Genomic DNA, 23743 nt, shown 5'->3' with positions numbered 1-23743 from the left:
AAGGTTAATTTTAGAGGTCATTTTAGTTGTATGATGTAGGTTAAGCTATGGTTAAGCAGAGGGGTAGATTTACTAAAACTGGAACACTCAAAATCTGGTACAGCTGTGCATGGTAACCAATCAGCTTCTAACTTCAGCTTGTTCAATTAAGCTTTAGCAATAAAACCTGGAAGCTGATTGGTTTCCATGCAGAGATGCACCAGATTTTGCATTCTCCGGTTTCAGTAAATCTCCCCCTTAGTGTCAATGATAACATAAGCATGTATAATAAATAGCAAGCATATGGTCCTAATGTTTCATGTATGAGTCTATGTACCAGCATCCCCCACAATCTTATGGTCGTCTATGTTATCTGTAGGGCATATAAACTTAGGTGTTAATTCATGCACTGGTTTACCGCTCTCCAAAAATCACCCAACTCATAAATATGTGTCACTTACTTGCACTTGGACGGCTATTCAAATAGTAAGACTACTAATAGAAAGAGCAAGGGCCATATATCACACACTTTAACGCCATGATGCAATGTTTTAAATGTATGGAAACACTAAAAAATAATATATAAGTGAGCGCTTCTGAAAAAGAGCTGCTAGCACCAAATAAGTAACACCAACCTTGTAAAGTAATACAGCAAGAAGAATAGTGCAGTGCTTTTAAAAGAAAACAAGTGTATATTTTCAGACTTTGGCATGGTGACCAGGGATTGGGACGCCCGAATGACTACATTGACTATGATGCATTCATTTGCTTTTTAGCCCTCTGGCGAGTGCATATAGGTGGAGGTGTGCACATTGTTGGTGGTACGGGAAGATTTTTGGTCATCTCTTTCTTTTTACACTGCTTTCAACTCTATATGAAGTTGCATACATACTTTATTGATTGGACTTTTTCATTATATTGTGTTATCACTATTTCATTGTATTTGATTTCATTACATCGTGTTATCACTTTTTATTTTTTGAGTATTGGTCCGTATGTGTTGTGTGGATCAACACTGAGGTGATTTGTTTTGCACATTATCATGTATTTATGATTTTGCATTTATAAGGTATTTTATGATTTATCGCTTCATTATTTTTCTTGTTGTGATGTTTTAAATGTGTCAATGTAAAAATAAGATTCATACTGTAATCAGGGTAACCTAAGACACATTTTGGGGTATGAGCTAAGAGGTGGGATCAGATTTGATAATATTTTAATCTGCATTTTGCTCTTTGTTTAAACATGGACTTTTGTGCAATGAAATAATTTTTTTGACAATTGGCATATGTGTAAACATAAAATTGTAAAGTGCTACCCATTAAAACAATAATGGAAACCGTATATAAACTCCTTAAAAAATTATATCTATTTCAACGAGCTGCAGCAAAACACTAATTTGTGTTCACACAAATACAATACAATAAATCATAACAGTGAAAGTGTGCTGCTGATACTTAAAATTAAAATAAAGTGAATATATATAATAAACTGTATTCAATATCCCTATTTAGAGAAAATATTTTAAACAAATAAACCAAAATTAGATTAGTGTACGTCCTCTTACATATCACATCCTTAATACTAAGTACAATAATTTCTACAAAAATCAGTCCAAAAATTTATGCACACTCCTCCAAACCATTTTTTTCTGGAAAAAAATGCTTTTCCTTTTCTGTGATCTCTCCCACACCAATGTGACATTAATGCTTGTGTATTGAACACCACATGCTCCCCCTAGGCTCCCAGAACGCTCACCTCCAAATTGGAGTAATACAGCATTTATTAATTAAATCCTCCAATCTCCCAGCTCCCCTAGGTAAAACTACTTCAGCCTCCCATCCACTGGGGTCTCACTTGGTACACTTATTGATGCCTTCAGGGATAAGAGGGGTGAGCTTCCTTTAGTATTAATATAGCCTTTGCTTATTGCCCCTTGACTGACCAGATCTCTCTTTAGCAAGTTCCTGTTTTCTCCACCCTTACTGGGAGAGAAGCCTTGGCTGTTACCTGTGCTTTACCCATTCATTTCTTACTCTCCTTCAGATGGTTCTGGAAGTTGGGGTATAAGGACTCACACTAATCTAATTTTGGTTTATTGGTTTAAAACATTTTCCATAAATAGAGACATTGAATACGGCTTATTATATTTATTCACTTTATTTTTATATTAAGTATCGGCTGCACAACATTTTCACTTATTTACTGTATAAAAATTACTGTCCTTCTTTCAATTAAAAAAAAAAAAAAAAATATATATATATTTGGTTTTTGGATTATAATTCTATGATTTATTTATTATAATTCTATGATTTATTTATTCAATAATTTTGATTTATTGAAGAAAAAAGCTGGGTTCTGTATTATATATAATGTTTTCTATTATTTATTCCTTGGTAAGAATTTCATTTTGTAAAAGTTACCATCAGTGCTAGCAGAAGGTCATCTAGTATCTAGGGCGAGGATGGCAAACTGTAACCCCCCCACCTCTTTGATGTGTGAGCATCATATCTCATCAAAAATCACCCCTCCACAAAAAAAAAAAAAAATCCAGCACTAATATGCATGCTCAGCCCCGTAAGCAAAAAATCCCTCAGAAATCCAAAATTCTCCCTAAACAATAATACAAAAATACAAAACATTCCTCCACCTCTCAGTACAAATCTTTGCCCAGTCAGTCCCCCCCCCAAGCTCAAACCCTCCTTCTCCCAATTTCCCCCCCTCCTAGCACCAATCCTTCCCCCCAAAAAATCGTCCCTCCTAGCACAAATTCTCTCCTCCCCAAATATCCCCTCCTAGTACAAATTCCCCACACACCTTCCTCCCAACACAAATTTCCCCTCTCAATATAAATCCTCCCCCCCACTCCAAATTCCATCTCCAAGAACAAATTCTCCACCCCTCCCCAAATCCCCTCTCCCAGCACAAAATTCCATAATCCCTCCCCGAGCACAAATTCTGTTCCCACTCCCCCCAGTTCAAATCATCTCGTCACCAGTACAAATTTTGTTGCTTCCAACACCCCCCCAACATTGTGTGGGAACAATTTTGTGGGGCATAGGAACTTGCTACAGGAATAGAGTTAACACAGGAGTGCACTCAGATCAGGACTCTGAAGTGTTTGATTATCTGCCCCCTACCCTCATTTCCTGCTGCCGAGACAGGACCAAACTTGGGAGGAGATAGGGGGCGAGCAATCAAATTCTGCACAGTCCTGATCTGACAGTCTTCCTATATTAACTACGAGGAGCGCTGACCTGACAGAAGGGAGGAGTTTTATGGGGGAAAACACTTAATGTGGCACCCCCTGCCCTCACATTAGTTCACTGTGCCAGGGGCAGTTGTCCCTCTTGCACCCCACCCCACTTACCCCTTGTCCTGGCCTTGGTTATAATGTCCCCTCTGGGTTTAATCTGGTTCAACCTGTGCTTGGAATAAACATAGCCACTAGAAGGAGCATTAAAAGTCTGTACATGAAATTTGATCCTACAAATTTGATAAGTGCAGTAAACACTACATCAAATTTTTTTAAATAATACAAAGTAGATACTTATTTATTTTTAAATTAGAGTTGTTTAGTTGTTTTCTAAAATTAAAGGATTAATTGGTTGATTTCAAAGATGAAACGTTTTGAAGCCTCCAAGTCTCCTCATCAACGTCTTGGAATGAAATGAGAAAAAATCATTTTAAAGCTGAACCCCAGGATAAATAAATATTGTCTAAATACAGGAGTGATATATACTCTTGCTTGAATCTTGTGCTTTGTGTATTTCTTCCAGATCTGTGCAGTAATTCGGTGTGAAACTTTGCCTCTCTGCAGGAGCTTCCTGTAATAAAGACTGCTCCTTGCTACTCTCTCTTCTTCTGCAGGGTGACTGGTCTTGTCTCCACCCCCTCCTGTAGTTTTCTGCAGGCTGTCTTTAGTGGATGGGCCTGCTGGGCCCCTCCCACAGCTCTGTTCCCTGCACAGGCTATGTACAGTGCAGTGATATCGCTGCTACATTTAGGAGGTAATACCCACATTTGCAAAGACATTTAGTGCAAACAACGTGGATTTATATCCCTTTTGTTTTTAATTTAATTTAAAGTGTTTGTGTCTGGAATTAAGTTTTACATTTTAGCTACAAGAGAACATTTTTGTGTATGTTTTTATCTTGCTATTTAAAGTTGGGTGGTGCACAGAAGAGTTTTTTTTATAATTAATGCAGATTTTCAGTAATGGTCAACATGCAAAAAGGAAAACTGCACATTCAGCTGAAAACTGCACACACAGAACTCAGTTCTCATCACTTAATTATAAGTGACTGTGCTATCAAAGCTCCCTAAAATAAAGTATGTTTTTGTTTTTTGTTTTTTTTTTTTACAATGGAGGAGCTATTGGCACAAAGCCTTGGCTGACTGCCTTATTTAAGTTAATGAGGAGCATCCTCTTCCCTAGAACAGATTGGAGGTTATTTTACTGCAACTTAATGTTTGACACTCAAATGCTTGTTAAATATGTGTTTTTCTTTGCTGCATACTAAAGTAAGTAAATAATCCTAACAATGTGTCTAAATGCATTCATAATTTGACATCAATTATTGGGACTCTACTGGATAAATAATTCTCTAAGCTAAAAAAAAAACTTGGTTTAAAATATAACATTTTAGAATTTCAGGAGTTAAAATAATTAATATGCTGCTAACGAGTTTATCCTCATTTTATTGTTAAAGAAACGCTGTTATGAGAAACATGGGTACTGCTATTGCTGATCCCTTTCTCTTATGCCAACCCTATTGCTTAAATGCTTTACTCAATAATCCAGAATAAGTGTGTAGAAAGAAGAATTCTGCCTTTATTTTGACTTTACTGATATGAAAATATTTTTTATGGCAGTGGCTCTGAAATTTATGAAGCTGAAGGGCCAATATGGCAGCCAGGCAGCTAGCTATCTCCTTGTTGCTCATGTAGCCAATTCCTGATATATGGTGGCAATTCTTTGCCCATGTCACCTTTCCATCCACTCCAGAAGGGAAGCTGTATTGTCTTTACTCAGAGAATTAATCTAAGCCTCGCTCTCATCATTCATCACGTTGTTGTCCATCATTAGAGAATGATCTGCTCTCTCCCTGGGCCATAATCAGTGTGTAGAAGGCTAGCCCCTAGTCCCCTCCAAAAGTCGGTGTCCTGGTTGGGTCTGTCACAACCCCCCTCTACACTGTCTCATAGGGAAACATGCACAGCTGAGACTGTCAATCACCCTCTGGTTGCTGGAGGTGCACAGGGCCATCCCCAGGGTTTCTGTGGTGTCGGCATAGGTTTTCAGACATGAGTCATGCAGATAGTAGAAGAATGACAGAACAGACTGAAATCACAATAGGTGCTATGGATTGAGGCCAGTACACAGTATAGAAGGATATGTTTTGTTCATATTGCATTTCAGAAGTTTACAACAACTTTAAATGTCTAATTCTCTGTGACTGTGGTCAGTGTAAATATTACATACAAACACAGAAGAGTGATGGCAATAAAAAGACCAATGCTCCCTTCCTCTGTTTTCTTGTACAGTACAAGTGTAACCGGCCAGTAATCATCTGGACTGTTACGAGATCAACAACACAGTAAGGGCACACGTCATTGTAATAACTACAGGGTGCAAAGATCATTTCATATTTTTTTACCATAAATATGCTCTCTGAAATGTGGTCATCAGGTTTAAAAGGACCAATCACTGGCGCTGGCCTCTTCCCCACAACCCTGACCTGTGGTTGTGGGGGTCTGCGGGCAGGGGGCTTATTGGAATCTGGAAGCCCCCTTTAGCAAGGGGGCCCCCAGATCCCGCCCCCCCATGTGAATGAGTATGGGGTACATGGCACTGCTACCCATTCACAAAAAAAAGTGTAGTGTGAAAAAAGACAGGACACGGTCTTTGACAAGTCCTTTATTGAAAGAAGAAAAATAAAAGAATGTCCCCGAAGTAGATCCAATGGCAATCACGATGCCCGCTGCCGCCGCTACCCGAAAAAAGAAAAAAAAAGGCTCCAACTCTGGCTCCCAGCCATCTGAGTACTCCGCTGGCTTGACAGTTCTTAAATATGTAAGGGATGGGGCCACCCAGTGACAACACGCGTGTGGCCCCACCTTGTGAGATCATTGACCCAGTATGCCCCGGTTGATGATGCCACAAGGAGGGGGGGGCACAGTGTGATGTCACTGGGTGACCCCGCCCCTTTCAGGGTTTTTTTTCCGGGTAGTGTTGACAGCAGGCATCGTGATTGATGTTGGATCTACTTCGGGGGACATTCTTTTATTTTTCTTCTTTTAATAAAGGACTCGTCAAAGACTGTCTCCTGTATTTTTTCACACTACAGTTTGTTTTGTGTGAATGGGTAGCGGTACCATGTACCCCATTCTCATTCTCATGGGGGGGCGGGATATAGGGGGCGCACTTGTTAAAGGAGGGCTTCCAGATTCCGATAAGCCCCCCTGCCTGCAGACCCCCAAAACCACAGGCCAGTCCTCTTTCTATGTGCCTGTCCCCTTTCTATAAAAGACAAGATTTGCAGCAGCCTTTGTTCAGTGTTTGTTTGAAGAGGCAATAAAGAAGATCTTCAGTAGTTTCTTTAAGAATAAAAGGTCAGCAGCTACAAAAACTGTAACTGCTGACTTTTCATAAACACTCACCTGTCCAAAAGATCCAGCGCTGTCCTCATCTGGCCGTTTTCTTCACCGGTTTTGGGTCCCTAGCGTTGGCATTTTAACTGTGGGCAGCTGGCTATGACTCCTTGTGGCTTCACAGACAGCAGCTTACTTCATGTGTGTGAGCCCGTGCTGCGTCTTTTGAGTGGTCCTGCAGTCTTCTGGGACCAGGGTTAGGTGATCTGAGTGGAAGTGGAAGTGGGTACCTGTCAAAACACAGGATACCCCTTCATGTGCAAGGAACATTTAAAAATGCTATTTTTTGCAACTGTACATTAGAGCTCACCCGTCAAATCAGGGTCCCTCCATCACATAGGAGTCCCTCCAGTACCTCAGGGCTCTCCTTTCACATCAAATCTGTATGCTTATGCAACAAGGGCATCTTGTAGGAGGGTGGCCAGCATTTTCCCATTAGGTGTCTCCCCTTTACCTCTACCTACAGAGGGGTGGATCCAGCCATCATCAGGAGATATGGCTATGTGCACTTTATGCTCCTGCATGGATGGTGGTATACTGTACATCCCCATATGATTTTCTCCTTCTCGGTAGGGTGAGAAATCCCCCTTGAAGCTTTGCCAAGTTTCCTCCTCACCACCTACACCACTACCCTTTGCCTCACCACCACCAAGCCAATACTCCTCCTGCTCGCTGCCTCTGCCTCACAGGGATGACGGAGCAAAGGATTCTGCTGGCTCTAAAACAGCAAGAGGCACTCCTTTTTCCTCTTGCTGCTGTGCCTCCTGCAAGGGATCATGTCACTAATCCCTGTCTCATTTCGGCTCGCCATTCTGGTCACCTTTTGTAATGGAGCAAGATGTTGCTTGTATCCTGAATCGGGAGCCACCAATGTTGTGATGGTCCTGTGCTGCTGGTGCAACCATTGCCAACATGAAATAACAGTGGAATGACATAGCAGGAGGTTGGCAGGCAGTTTCTGTTGATGCTGCATTTTGACCACACAAAGGTAAGGTGCAAATAAAATCTTACAAAACGGATACTGTTAAAATTTGCACAATTGTAAAAATATTTATAGTATATTGAAAGCAAGCAAAATGCACAAGTTCATCAAGTATGTTACAATGTAAGCTGATGTGATCCCAGTGTGGCGATTGGCATCACTGCTGTGCTAAACTGATGAGCAGAGTCCCGCATCAGTAGGCCAGCAATCTGCCTCTGGAGGGGAATGGCAGTCCCCCTGTGTTCAGCTCTGTATCCTACGCCAAGAGAGAGAGCCAGTCCTTTGCTGTAGACTATATCTGCTTTTCCAGCATCCTTCTCGTTCCTCAGCTCTCTGGTAGTTGTGTACATTTACATGATCTAATGCCAGCAACTTGATACATGATGAATTGTTTTCATAATATAAAATGAGGCAGCAGCAGCACCATCCACACTCGGCATGTCTGACGGTTTTACTTGTGGTATCTTTGTACACGAGTCTGACAGCACCTGTGGATGTAAGTTATTTGGCATTTTTTTTATTCTTTTATATATCTGGAGAACACAATAAGATTTTCTTATGTTTATTTTTGAGCATATATACTGGGATATAAATGCCTATGGAGAAGATATACAGTATCTCCGAAAGAGTAGAGGCACTTGTAGACCTTCTACATTTTCTAAGGTGCAACTAAGGCAGCCCATAGATGATTCGAATTTCTCTCTTTCCTCCCTTGCCTCCTGCAGAGCTGTTGTGTTCTGGCAGGAGAGGCGCTGCAGGGGTGGGGATCAGGACACAATGACATTGTGAGCACACCTATGCAGCACAGAAAGCGCTTGTGAAGTAGGGTGATGTCTTTAACCTCCCTGGCGGTATGATTATGTCAGGAATTTTGTACCAAAAGCGGTACCATTTTTTTGCATGGAAATTTGGTGTTATGTATTGTAGGCCTGCAATTCTTAGTAATTACTTACTTAATAAATACTCATAAAAAATAATAATATAATAATAATAAATTTAATTCAATAATATAATCAAACCAAAAACACTGAAATTGGAAATATAGCGCCAAGTTCGCACATCACTGAGCAAAGTCGCAAAATCGGTTTCAGTGTCTGATGACGAATTTCCCCCATGAATCATTATCACTCAATTCTGCAAGTAGTTCTGATTTACTATCGCTGTTCTCTATCCGGTCTAAAACCAATTTTGACCTAAAGGGACGCTTTTTGGACGTCATGGACTTTTCTAAGTTTCCAGGCAGAAAGAACAGTCAAAATGCAGGCAGGGACAGGACAAAGCAGTAGGGACAAAATGTATGTGAAATGCTTTGATACAGGAATGTTTTGCTATGAAATAATCGTTTAAAAAAAAATGTAATTTTTTTTAAATTTTCAAATTTGCCGCCGGTTCCGGCCCCGTATGTCCCGACGTCACAGGGACCGGAACACGGAAGCCAGATGCCGGCATCGGCCGGAGGAGATGATCGGGGATGCTGCAGGGGACACATCGCGGGAGCGAAGGACAATGTTAGCTCTGCAGGGACTCCCTATGCAATGCCGCATGGTAAGCCCGAGTGTAGCTCAGGGTTACCGCTTTTGGTACTGAAACTTTACCCCGAGCTACACTCGGGAATACCGCCAGGGAGGTTAAACAAAAGAAAAGCATGACAGCACTAATTTTGGATTGAAGAGATTAAAGACACATTGATGAACTGTTACATATTTATTTATATATGCGATTGATTACAAATATATAAAGCACTTTTTGCACAGAATGCAGAGTATTGCATATAACTTTACATTGGCTCAGAGCACATTTAAAAAAGATAGACATATTGATCATGATCATGTGTTATTGATATTGGGATCATAATACCTTAACAATTAGGTAGTAATATAAAATGAAAAATAACTTGGATATAAGGCTGCATGTTGCCCTATTAGGGAACTCATGTTACTAATTTCATTGGCATTCATATGCCAGAATGGGTGTGAATTATTTTTTGCTCTCGACTGCATAATAGGCACCACTCTAAAAAATCAGCATATAAATGTCTCTACCAGTTCTACAACTGGCAAATGTTTAGGTCTATATATTGCTCCATTAGGCAAGGTAAGGAATTTCTGATCATTGATGTAATTAAAGCAGGTACAATTATCACATTTAAATATCCCTTTAAGGCTGCTTTCACACGTCTCCATTGCAAAAACATGATAAAAACACGTGTTATTGACTCATTTTCAGTGCACTACTGTGAATAAAGCACATGTGACTCAAAAAAACTCACTAAAACAGCAACTGCTGGTTCAGTTTTGATGCATTTTTTATGTGTTTTTTCATGCATTTTCCATTCATTTAAATGGGGAGGTGTGTTTTTGTGTGTTTTTTTTATTGCACCAAAAATGCAGCATGCAGGACTTTGAAAAACCCAACTGACTGGTGTGAGGAGCATGTATTGTTCTTCCACTTTTGGTAAGAAAAAAATGGAAGAAAAACTGACCAGTGTGAAAGCACCCCTAAGACTCCTAGGGCCTGTCCTGTTTTATCCCTTATAGGAGCTATGCACCATATTTTAGTATACTTTTGATTTCTAAAGCCTATACATCCCATAATACCTTACTACCTGCAAGTAGTTATTTTTGTGCTGATTCTGCCTGAATTTCCTCCCCTCAGAACCTCTGTAGTTCAGAAGGCAGGTTCTGTGAAATGTGTGACACAGCATTGCCTACACACAGGACATAGTTAATATGTGTCACAGAATCCAAGAAAGTAAAATGTGTGGAGTTCAAGTTAATTCAGATTAATAGGAGTAGGCTAGAAATAATTGAAATTCAATGTGAAAGTTTATATATAATTTTAAGTTTTGACCATAGATATAGTTTAGAAAAAACTGCCCTCCTAGAAACAATTTCATGAATCCTATTCATAGACTTCATTGCCTGGGGATCAGCTAATAACAAATTGAACTATTTGTTAACTATTTGCCTTATAGGTTGATGTGATTGGGTATACTGTGTGATAAATATGACTTCCCTAGGTTTATAATGTGTAGGTTTGTTGAAAAGTAAAGACTCCTGGGTTTTTTAACTGGTCCTGTGATATTCTTTTTCAAACATTTTACTGTAACCTGTTGTTCCCTGGGGCCCAACACGTGGCTCCCATGTGGCCCAGGAACTATTGGGCACTGGTCAGATTGCACAGTGGCAGCATTTGACTGCCATGACCACAAATACTGGGGGTATGGGGCGGTTAACTTGCAATGACCCCCAATGTAGGAGGATGAATGAGGGAGAATGACTTTTAATGTCAAGACCACCATTGTGGAAATGACAGTTGACATCTTAGGTTCAAGTGGGCATTTTATATACACTGCTCAAAACAATTAAAGGAACACTTTGAAAACACATCAGATCTCAATGGGGAATACTATTATGCTGGATATCTATACTGATATGGACTGGGTAATGTGTTAGGGATGTAAGGATGCCCCATTGTTTGATGTAAATAAAAATTAAACCTACAGAGAACTGAATTCAAAGAAACCCCAAAAATCAAAGTGAAAAATTGATGCAGCAGGCTAGTACATTTTGCTGAAATTTCATTGCAGCAACTCAAAATGGTACTCAGTAGTTTGTATGGCCTCCACGTGTTTGTATGTATGCCTGACAACATCGGTGCATACTGCTAATGAGATGGTGTCCTGGGGTAGTTCCTCCAAGGTCTGGACCAGGCCATCACTGAGCTCCTGGACAGAGGTGCAACCTGGCGGGTGTGGATGGACTGAAACATGATATCCCAGAGGTGTTCTATTGGATTTAGGTCAGGCGAACTTGGGAGCCATTCGATGGTATCAAGTCCTTCATCCTCCAGGAACTGCCTACTCTTACCACATGAGCCCGGGCAGTGTCATGCACCAGGAGGAACCCAGGACCCACTGCACCAGCATAGGGTCTGACAGTGGGTCCAAGGATTTCATCCCAATACCTAATATCAGTCAGGGTGCCATTGTCTAGCCTGTAGAGATCTGTGAGTCCATGGATATGCCTCCCCAGACCAACACTTACCTGCCACCAAAACAGTCACGCTGAACGATTGTACAGGCAGCATAACATTCTCCACAGCTTCTCCAGACCCTTTCACATCTGTTACATGTACACAGGGTGAACCTGTTCTCATCTGTGAAAAGCACAGGGCACCAGTGGTTGACCTTGCAATTGTGGTGTTCAATACCAATCGAGCTCTATGGTGCCAGGCAGTGAGCACAGGGCCCACTAGAGGACGTTGGACCCTCAGGCCACCCTCATGAAGTCTGTTTCTGATTGTTTGGTCAGAGACATTCACACCAGTGGCCTGCTGGAGGTTATTTTGCAGGGCTCTGGCAGTGCTCATCCTGTTCCTCCTTGCACAAAGGAGCAGATACCGGTCCTGCTGATGGGTTAAGGACCTTCTACGGCTCTGTCCAGCTCTCCTAGAGTAAATGCTTGTCTTCTGGAATCTCCACCATGCTCTTGAGATTGTACTGGGAGACATAGCAAACCTTCTGACAATGGTATGTATTGATGTGCCATCCTGGAGGAGTTGGACTGCCTGTGCAACCCCTGTAGGGTCCAGGTATCGCCTCATGCTATCAGTAGTGACACTGACCCTAGCCAAATGCAAAACTAGTGAAAAACAGTCAGAAAAGATGAGTAGGGAAAAAAATGTCAGCGGCCTCCACCTGTAAAACCATTCCTGTTTTGGGGGTTGTCTCATTGTTGTCCATCTAGTGCACCTGTTGTTAATTTCATTAACACCAAAGCAGCTGAAACTGATTAACAACCCCCTCTGCTACTTATCTGACCAGATCAATATCACAGGAGTAAAATTGTCTTGATGCTATACTCTGAATAAAAAGTGTTGCTTTAATTTTTTTTTTATTACTTATATCCACTAAATAAAAAAATTGCTTGGATTCAAAGAGTAGTTATTTATATATATTTTTTTGTTTTTGTATTATTTTTAGATTGCAAATGGGTGGGTTGCATATTTTTCTGTGAACTTTAAAATGTAATTGCCTATACAGTAATACCTCGGTTTAAGAACGCCTCGGTTAAAGTAATTTTCGGTTTACAAATGAAAATCCACTGAAAATAATGCCTCGGTTTACAAATTTTGTATGATTTTTTTTCGCAATACTAAGTGTATGTCAGTGCTGATTTTTAAATGCAATTGCTGGCTCTTTTTTTTTCTTCACTATAGCTCACAGAATTAGCTGTCACTTTCCCCAAAGTTAACGGAAATGTTGTTTCTTTTAAGAAACTAAAAAGAAACATTGTTTGTCCCCCCCCCTTTCCTGACCTGCCAGGCTGCATGCTCTGAAAAGGGTCAGGTATGGGTTTTGGGGAGGACCCCCACGCCATTTTATTAAAAATTTTGGCATGGGAGTTCCCCTCAAAATCCAAACCAGACACAAAGGGCTTGGTATGGATGGGAAGGGGGACCCCACGCAGTTTTTTTTATTATTTTTTTAATTGCCGGCAATTCTTTTACATTCAGCTGTCAGTGGGGAACCCCGCTGACAGCTGAAATATTAACACATGGTTGTCACTACTAAAATGCCGCATGACTTGATAAAATAACTCATGCGGTATTTATTAGTGTTTACTTTTTTCTGATCTCCAGAACAGATTATTTGGTTTTCAATGCATTCCTATGGGAAACGGCGTTTCGGTTTAAGAATTTTTCGCTATAAGAAAAGTCCTGCAGAACGAATTAAATTCTTAAATCGAGGTATTACTGTATATCATTCTATTTGACACAAGAGATAACGGCCAGAATTTGGACATGGGATTCCTCAACCATTATCCAACAGTTTTATCACCCCAAGCATGACTGCCTCTGTGAGTGTTGTCTCCCCCTCCAGACTTTTCTTTTGCTGTGTCTTATCTCTGTGCTCTTCTTTTTTTTTTTTTTCCATCCCCTACATCTCTTCTAACATTCTGCTAAAACATTGTGATCAGTACTGCTTGGACCTGAAGAAGGGGACATTCCCCAAAAGCTTGTCCTCAGAATTGTTTGTTAGTGCAAATAAAAAAAGTATCACGGACAGTACTCAATTGTTTCTGCCGCAAATGCACTAATACGGCTACAATCACCTCAAGCTATTTATCATCCCAAAATGTTACTGGGTAATTTTGAATTATTATCTATTATTGGTTTATAAAATGCTGCGCCTGTTATGTATGATGTTGGATCTATTTTCTGTATAATTGTAGACTTCATTTTGTGTCAAACACATTTCCACTGATATCTGGGGCCAACCCCTTGTAGTACACTGGGTAATACTACACGTGACCTTATTTAGGACGTGTTTGCAGTATAATGTTCCTAAAAAACTGGTACACCGCAGAATTAAAGTGTTTTACTAAACACATGATCCTGCATTCACTCTATTTGGTCTCCCACAGTACACAAAACATAGAAATGTAATTATTTTAGTAAATATAAAGTGCTAAATACCTTTTCTCATCAGCAGCATATAGCAGTCTTGTGACCTCTATTAGTGTCCAGCAGAGCACTGGTTAAAGCTGTAGGGGGAGTTTCCATTTTCCCGTGATTGTCCTATGAGCAGCATAACCCCTTGCCCTCTGTCGGGACAGCACTGTTTGGCCCAGTGCTGATCACATGCACTTTCCCCCGATAATTTGGGAACAGTAGAAGAAGGGGAGGATCAGAGAAGGAGGATTAACTCCTTAGGTACCACAGTGAGTATAACAAGCATGCTTTACTGCATATACAATCTGATTTTACTGTTGTGGGTTTAGTAACAATTTAAAGCTACCACTTCCCACCTGGCCTATTGTCAAATGACGGCTTGGCATACCTCTCATCCCTCAGGAAAGGCGTCATATGACGTCCTTCCCAGGTCGCACTTTGCACGTGCTCACATGGCCGCGCTGTGGCGAGATCTGTCACCGGCTGTGTACCTTGGACACAGCCAATGACAGATCTGTGTACCGGCCCCATTGCCAGTACCATGTGACCTGCTGTGATCAATCACAGCAGGTCACATGACAGTTGTATACAATGGATGGCTTCCTTTCATGCCATCCATTGTATACAAGTGTGTCTAGCTGTGAATGGTCACAGTGATCACATGCACAGGTTGGACCAATCACATTTTATTGTACTTTATTGTATTGTAACTATTGTAACTATACTGTCTACCTCTAGATTGTAAAGTATTGTGCAAACTGTTAGCGCTATACAATTCCTGCATAATAATAATAACAAATCTTATGTTATGTCTTACAGTATATATATATATATATATATATCAATAGAAAATTGGAGTAGGTTAGTCCTGTTATATTGCAGTCCTGCCTGTTGGCAAATCTCATTAGCGGTGGGCTTCCAAGATTCCACCAATATAGGACATCCAGGAAAAAATTATAATGAGATCTCCAATCTGCAAAAAGTCTTTTCTACTTCACATACAGTATATCTGCATACACAAATTAGCACTAATATTTGTATGCAGATACAGTATATGTGATATGTGTAAAGTACAAAATACTTTTAGCAAATTGGAGATCTACTTTTCATTTTTTCTGGATCTTTTTATATATATAAAATGTATTTATTTATTTTTTCCATTATAAAGCTCTGACATTTTTAAATATTATCTGCCCTGATTATATTTTAGTACTATCTCTAGCTAGACCATTAATGTTTAGCTATGTATTATTTGAAAGCTGTCCTCATTCAGGTCCCTAAACAAAGCAGATGGTGTTTCATAGTTGGTCACAAATGGCTGTCAGTGAGTATTTGGCTCTATGCCACTAACCTAGAGTTTGGGGACTCCCTATGAGAGTGTACTGGCCCTGACTCTGCTGATAGCAGCATCTGAGAAAACGATCCATCTTTTCTTGGCCAGTACAAAATTAGCTAACTCACTTCCAAACTGTTGACAAGGGAACACAGAAATTGTAGGACACTTATTGAAAATATAAGGCAGTGTGGCTTGTATTACATTGACTGGGCATACTGACTCAGCACACACACACACACACACGTACACACACACCCTTTCCTGTGTTGAAAATTTAAAATGATGTTTTTTTTTCTTCAGGTCTTTAATATCAGACCATAATCTAAAATTAAAATACAAAACCCCTAAAGCACATCTCTGGACAAAATGTAAAATCATATTTTTTTTATTTACACATTTATTTCAGTTGTTTCTAGCCTACTCCTATTAAGCTGAATGATCTTGAAGTTTGTAAAGTTACTTTATAAAGATATCCACAGAGTTACTTCCTTGGATTCTGTGCTATGTATTCACAATGCCCTGTGAGTAAGCACTGCTGTGTCACACATTTCACACATGGCCGGATCAAAGGGGGTGCTGGGGTGGGCTGCACCCCTCCAAATTTCAGTTGTGCTCCCCCAGGCCAGGGTCCCCATGGAGATTGTACACAGGATCGCTGAGCTTCTTCCTCCAATCCCTGTAATCAGTGCTAGGACAAGGGGCAGCCTAGTTGTGGTAAACTAATTACAAGTCAGATGGGAGAAGTGTCAGCAGCAGAGAGGAAAAGGAGGTGCAGGCTCTCTGTGCTCCCCCCTCTTGTCATAACAGCGATCCTTCATATGGCAGATTACACAGGATCGCTGAGCTTCTTCCTCCAATCCCTGCAATCGGTACTAGGACAAGGGGCAGCCTAGTGCGGTAAACTAATTACAAGTCAGATGGGAAAAGTGTCAGCAGCAGAGAGGAAAAGGAGGTATGGGATCTCTGTGCTCCCCCCCTCCTGTCATAACAGCGAACCTTCATATGGCAGATTACACAGGATCGCTGAGCTTCTTCCTCCAATCCCTGCAATCGGTACTAGGACAAGGGGCAGCCTAGTGCGGTAAACTAATTACAAGTCAGATGGGAAAAGTGTCAGCAGCAGAGAGGAAAAGGAGGTACGGGATCTCTGTGCTCCCCCCTCTTGTCATAACAGCGATCCTTCATATGGCAGATTACACAGGATCGCTGAGCTTCTTCCTCCAATCCCTGCAATCGGTACTAGGACAAGGGGCAGCCTAGTGCGGTAAACTAATTACAAGTCAGATGGGAAAAGTGTCAGCAGCAGAGAGGAAAAGGAGGTATGGGATCTCTGTGCTCCCCCCCTCCTGTCATAACAGCGAACCTTCATATGGCAGATTACACAGGATCGCTGAGCTTCTTCCTCCAATCCCTGCAATCGGTACTAGGACAAGGGGCAGCCTAGTGCGGAAAACTAATTACAAGTCAGATGGGAGAAGTGTCAGCAGCAGAGAGGAAAAGGAGGTGCAGGCTCTCTGTGCTCCCCCCCTCCTGTCATAACAGTGAACCTTCATATGGCAGATTACACAGGATCACTCTTAGATTCCCACATGGAAGAAAAATATATTTGAAAATATTCTTCCCAAGTATATTTATATATATTTGAAATGCTACAATTTTGGCCATATTCAATTATTCAATATATTTCAAAATATATTTCAATAAATATATGTACTGTATATATGTATATATAGTATGTTGAAATGTGTTGTATTACAAAATATATGAAAATATTTTTAAAAATACATTTCAAATATATTGTATGTCTTTAAAAATACAAATCTACATTTTTGGAATGCATTTACAAATATATGTAAAAATATATGTTAAAATTACTTTTTTATATGTTAAAAAAAATCTGAAGAATATATTTTAAAAAATATATATTTTTTAAATATATAAAAAGGAGAGGTGATGGAGGGGCTGTTTGTGCTATGAAGGGTAAATGGGGGGTATGTGTTAGGAGGTAGGATTTGTGGAAGAGGGGGGGATTGGGGGGAGGGGGATTTGTGCTGAGAAGGGTAATTTGGATGGTGTTGTGCTAGGAGGAGGGATTTGTGCTAAAAGGGGGAGTTTGGAGGGGAAGATTTGTACTAGGAGGAGGGATTTTGGTGGAGGATTTGGGGGAAGGATTTGTGCTAGGATTGGAGATTTGGGGGGAGGATTTACACTAGGAGTGAGGATTTGTGGGAGAGGATTTTTGCTAGATTTGGGGGGAGGATTTACGTTAGGACAGGAGATTTTTGTGGAGGATTTGTAATAGGAGGGGGGATTTGGGGATAGAATTTATGGTAGTAGGAATTTGGAAGGAAAGATGATGTGTGCTAGGAAGGGGGATTTTTTTGGACAAGGGAGATTTGTGGGGAATTGGAGGGGGGGGGGGGAGTTAGAACTGGAAGGTGGGATTGGGGGGCAAAATATGCGCTGGGAGGGGAAGTTGGACTGTGAGGATGGGGCATTTTTGCGATTTTGTTTGGGAAGAATTTTGGCTTGCAGTGGGAATGCATGCTTAGGGGTGATCATGTTGATTAATGCTGTTTTTTTTTTGGGGGGGGGGGGATTTCTGCTAAGACATAATGCTTACATATCAGGAGGGGGGTGCAGTTTGTCACTGTGGGCTTAGGTGCTAGATGACCTTGACCCGGCACTGCCCGCACTACACACAAGGCACTAAACAGATCTCCTCCTCCCCACATAACATAGCTGAGATTAGATTCTCTTACAGACACAGCCTCAATCTGCACAATGTTTAACTGGCTGCTATGCTGCAGTTCTGACCCATGAAACTCCCAGATCTCATTGGCAGCTGCAGTAGCCAGTTACACGCAATGTGGAGGGATACGGATCTCAGATATGTGCTGTGTGGGGAAGAGGAGATCTCTTGAGTGCCCTGCCAGTGGTGACCGTGTCCTCAGCTCTGCTGACCATTGTCTTCCGCCCTGCTGACCCCTGTCCTCTGAACAGCTGACCACTATCCTCCGTCCTGCTGACCCCTGTCCTCTGAACAGCTGACCACTATCTTCCATCCTGCTGACCCCTGTCCTCTGAACAGCTGACCACTGTCCTCCGTCCTGCTGACCCCTGTCCTCTGAACAGCTGACCACTGTCCTCCATCCTGCTGACCCCTGTCCTCTGCCTTGATAACGCCATGTATACTACCCTGCTGACTTTTACACACTACCCTACTGACCTCGTGTCCTCTGCCCCCCTGACATGTTTTACTGCACCCACAAATCAGACAGGCTATGTCCGGCCCTGATTTCACAGAGCCTGCCTTCTGAACTACAGAGGAGGAGTTTCAGGCAGTGGATTCAGTACAGGAATTGCAGCTTGCAGACAGCAAGGTATCATGGGATATGTAGTCCTTAGAAATGGAAAATTAATAGTAGAGGAGAAGCTGCAAAGCATGCTGGGAATCCAGGAAGTTGTGGAAAGAGAAGGTCAGGAGACAGGCAGAGCTCACAACATGAAAGGAGATTTTTCAAGTAAATGTAAACTGGATTGTAAAAAATAACTATAACTAATGTTTCTATTGTTATGACAATGCTGATGTCATAAAGTGAAAGTGTTTGCTGTGGACATAGAACTCCTTAATGAAAATCGGTCTGGCAGTGTAAGGCAGTCCATATATTATTAATTTTTCGTTTTTTTTTTTAATCCACTTCAGGGGCGGACTGACCATTTGGAAACTCGGGCACTCGGGGTCAGTAGATGTAGCTGGCCAGCTAAGACCAGTCCTAGGTTGTTAATATGGTTCACATATATGTGTATACCAAACCTGCCAATAACCTCAGTACAGTATATATGTGCATATGTTAAAGCCAAAAGCAGAATCATTGCTGTAATTTATGTCTTTGATTGTTATATGACATTTATATATTCATTGTGTTAGCAGAAGCAGAAAAAGAGAATATGCCTTTAAGAGTTAGTATAGAGCTGAGCCAATCACAGCCAGCCTCACACTGTACAGAGCCTTAACCAATCCCAGCCAGTTTCACATTTGTGCCTGTGTAAAACTCCCTGCTAGAATATTCTAGAGACACATGCTCACTAGACAGAGGAGGAAACAGACAAAGTTCCAATCAGAGAAGCTCCATGGAGGCAGAGAAGGCCAAATAGGTATTTAATGCACTCGTGTGTTCCTCTGTTGCTTAACAGTGCAGGTAGATCTGTGTGTAAAAACTGTTGTGTGTGTTCACTTGTAGTTCCACCGAATCAAGTCACTGTAGAGTAATCATAATCGAATTTAACGAATTAATCTAACAACATAAGTAGAGATGAGCGAAGTATTCAAAAATTCGATTTGACTGATTCGGCGAATTCGTGGAAAAATTTCGATTCGAGTCGAATATATTCGCTGCGAATTTAACTTATAAAAGGGTGTTTCTAGGCTTCAGAGAGACTTTATATTAGTGCAGAACACTGTACCTTTAATTTAAATGCCCTTGGAGTCTGCTGGGGAAGAGAAATAATACTGAAAGTCAGTATGACATGCAGATGAGTGCCGTCGATCTTAGAATCACCGCACACTTCACTCATTTGGGCAGTCACGGGGCCAAAACCAGAGTGTGGAGCCACAGTGTGGCGGTGGAGGCAGCAGCAATGGGAGGCCATACAGCACCCTATGACAAAAAAGGAAACCACCAGCAGTGTGAGGAGACCTGAAAGTGGCACATGGCAGAGTGTGGCGATGGAGACAGCAGCAATGGGAGGCCGTACAGGGACCCATGACACACTCTGGACCTGGCAGCAGCATGAGGAGGCGGTACAGGGGCCCATGACAGATTACGGGCCTGGCAGCAGCATGAGGAGTCGGTACGGGGGCCCATGGCAGATTACGGGCCTGGCAGCAGCAATGGGAGGCCGTACAGGGACCCATGACACACTCTGGACCTGGCAGCAGCATGGGGAGGCGGTACAGGGGCCCATGACAGATTACGGGCCTGGCAGCAGCATGAGGAGTCGGTACGGGGGCCCATGACACACTCTGGACCTGGCAGCAGCATGAGGAGGCGGTACAGGGGCGCATGACAGATTACGAGCCTGGCAGCAGCAACTTGGACAGGAGGACGTTCAGCTTCTGCACCGTCGGGTGCGTGCTCGCAAACTGTTGTCTCTTGGAAACGGATTCCAAGAAAGACTGCTGACGGAATCCGTGAAGAGGAGTAGCAGGAGAAGGAGCATCTGAACGAGCGGAATATGCCAACAAGCGACAACAGGGGCCCATGACAGATTACGGGCCTGGCAGCAGCATGAGGAGTCGGTACGGGGGCCCATGGCAGATTAGGGGCCTGGCAGCAGCTATGGGAGGCCCGTAATCTGCCAGCACCCTATGACAAAAAATGGAACCCACCAGCAGTGTGAGGAGACCTGAAAGTGGCACATGGCAGAGTGTGGCGATGGAGACAGCAGCAATGGGAGGCCGTACAGGGACCCATGAGAGACTCTGGACCTGGCAGCAGCATGAGGAGCCGGTATAGGGGCCCATGGCAGATTAGGGGCCTGGCAGCAGCTATGGGAGGCCCGTAATCTGCCAGCACCCTATGACAAAAAATGGAACCCACCAGCAGTGTGAGGAGACCTGAAAGTGGCACATGGCAGAGTGTGGCGATGGAGACAGCAGCAATGGGAGGCCGTACAGGGACCCATGAGAGACTCTGGACTTGGCAGCAGCATGAGGAGGCGGTATAGGGGCCCATGGCAGATTAGGGGCCTGGCAGCAGCTATGGGAGGCCCGTAATCTGCCAGCACCCTATGACAAAAAATGGAACACACCAGCAGTGTGAGGAGACCTGAAAGTGGCACATGTTTGGGGCATGATTCATGGCGGATTTAGTCAGTTGTGTCAGGAACTGGTGGTTTGAAATCCAGACTAATCCACGCCTGATTCATTTTCACAAACGTGAGTCTCTCCACACTTTGGGTGGACAGTCGTGTCCTCCGCGGAGTTGCAATACCTCCTGCCGCACTAAACACGCGCTCCGATGCCACGCTACTGGCCGGGCATGACAGCCTTTCAAGGGCAAATTCAGCTAGTTGGGGCCAAAGGTCAAGTTTCGTTGCCCAGTAGTCAAGGGGATTGTCTACCTCGGTTGGCAGGGTGCTGTCCAAGTAGGCCTAAGCCTGTTGTTTGAGGTCCTGCTCCAGGTCCACCTGATGCTGCTGCTGCTGCTGCTGCGGCTGGTTAGTAGTTTCCTCACTGCGCTGGTGAAGAAAGCTACTCATCATCGACTGCAGACTGAGGCAGCTGCTGCTGGTGGAGCTGCCACTGCTCCTACCACCCCACCCCTCCCCTGCTGCCATGGCAGCGGAACGTGAGCGCACAGGGCCCACAGTGTCTGAGGATGGACGTTGGCGCAGACAGGCAGAGACCAGCTGACTACATAGGTGGTTTTTATAGTACGTTATTTTGGCCTCCCTCTCAGCAGGTGTGAAAAAGGCCACCATTTTTGAACGGTAGCGAGGGTCCAACAAGGTGGACAGCCAAAAGTCATCCCTCTGTCTGATGGTTATTATTCGGCTGTCGGTACGCAAGCAAGCGAGCATGCTATGGGCCATTTGTGCCAAGGAATGCGAGGGACTCCCTGCCTCCATCTCCACAGCATACTGCCACGGTGCGTCTGGGTCCTCTGTCTCCTCTTCCTCCTCCTCTACCAGATGCTCCTGCTCCTCCACTCCTGTCCGCTGAGTGGAAAAACCACCCATTTCACTCAATAATTCCTGAGCACCAATGTCCTCCTCTACCTCCTCCTCTTCTTCCTGTCCTGCCCCCACAGGGGTCATGTGGCGTTGAGATCTGTGCGCCACGTCTACCGCACCCTGACCAGCCATTGTTAACAGCATTTGTTCCAGGAGGTGCAACAGAGGAATGACGTCGTTCATCCCATAGTCCTGCCGACTCACGAATAGCGTGGCCTCCTCAAAGGGCCTGAGCAAGCGCAGGTGTCACGCATGAGCTGCCAATGGCTGACATCTAAATTACACAGGGAGTACCTTTATCCGCTTTTAACATCAGGAAATCTGTGATGGCCTTTTGCTGTTCGTAAAGGCGGTCTAACATATGTAGGGTTGAATTCCACCTTGTTGCAACGTCACAGCATGAGGAGTCGGTACGGGGGCCCATGGCAGATTACGGGCCTGGCAGCAGCAATGGGAGGCCCGTAATCTGCCAGCACCCTATGTCAAAAAATTGAACACACCAGCAGTGTGTGAGGAGACCTGAAAGTGGCACATGGCAGAGTGTAGCGATGGAGACAGCAGCAATGGGAGGCCGTACAGGGACCCATGAGAGACTCTGGACCTGGCAGCAGCATGAGGAGGCGGTATAGGGGCCCATGGCAGATTAGGGGCCTGGCAGCAGCTATAGGAGGCCCGTAATCTGCCAGCACCCTATGACAAAAAATTGAACACACCAGCAGTGTGTGAGGAGACCTGAAAGTGGCACATGGCAGAGTGTGGCGATGGAGACAGCAGCAATGGGAGGCCGTACAGGGACCCATGAGAGACTCTGGACCTGGCAGCAGCATGAGGAGGCGGTATAGGGGCCCATGGCAGATTAGGGGCCTGGCAGCAGCTATAGGAGGCCCGTAATCTGCCAGCACCCTATGTCAAAAAATTGAACACACCAGCAGTGTGAGGAGACCTGAAAGTGGCACATGGCATGAGACACTGTGGACCTGGCAGCAGCATGAGGAGGCGGTACAGGGGCCCATGGCAGATTAGGGGCCTGGCAGCAGCTATGGGAGGCCCCTAATCTGCCAGCACCCTATGACAAAAAATGGAACACACCAGCAGTGTGAGGTGACCTGAAAGTGGCACATGGCAGAGTGTGGCGATGGAGACAGCAGCAATGGGAGGCCGTACAGGGACCCATGAGAGACTCTGGACCTGGCAGCAGCATGAGGAGGCCCATAATCTGCCAGCACCCTATGTCAAAAAATTGAACACACCAGCAGTGTGAGGAGACCTGAAAGTGGCACATGGCATGAGACACTGTGGACCTGGCAGCAGCATGAGGAGGCGGTATAGGGGCCCATGGCAGATTAGGGGCCTGGCAGCAGCTATAGGAGGCCCGTAATCTGCCAGCACCCTATGTCAAAAAATTGAACACACCAGCAGTGTGAGGAGACCTGAAAGTGGCACATGGCATGAGACACTGTGGACCTGGCAGCAGCATGAGGAGGCGGTACAGGGGCCCATGGCAGATTAGGGGCCTGGCAGCAGCTATAGGAGGCCCGTAATCTGCCAGCACCCTATGACAAAAAATGGAACACACCAGCAGTGTGAGGAGACCTGAA

This window comes from Staurois parvus, unplaced genomic scaffold (genome assembly GCF_062004578.1).
Source record: "Staurois parvus isolate SC_StPar_1 unplaced genomic scaffold, SC_StPar_1.0 ptg000165l, whole genome shotgun sequence".
NCBI lineage: Eukaryota > Metazoa > Chordata > Amphibia > Anura > Ranidae > Staurois > Staurois parvus.
This window is presented reverse-complemented; position numbering follows the sequence as displayed.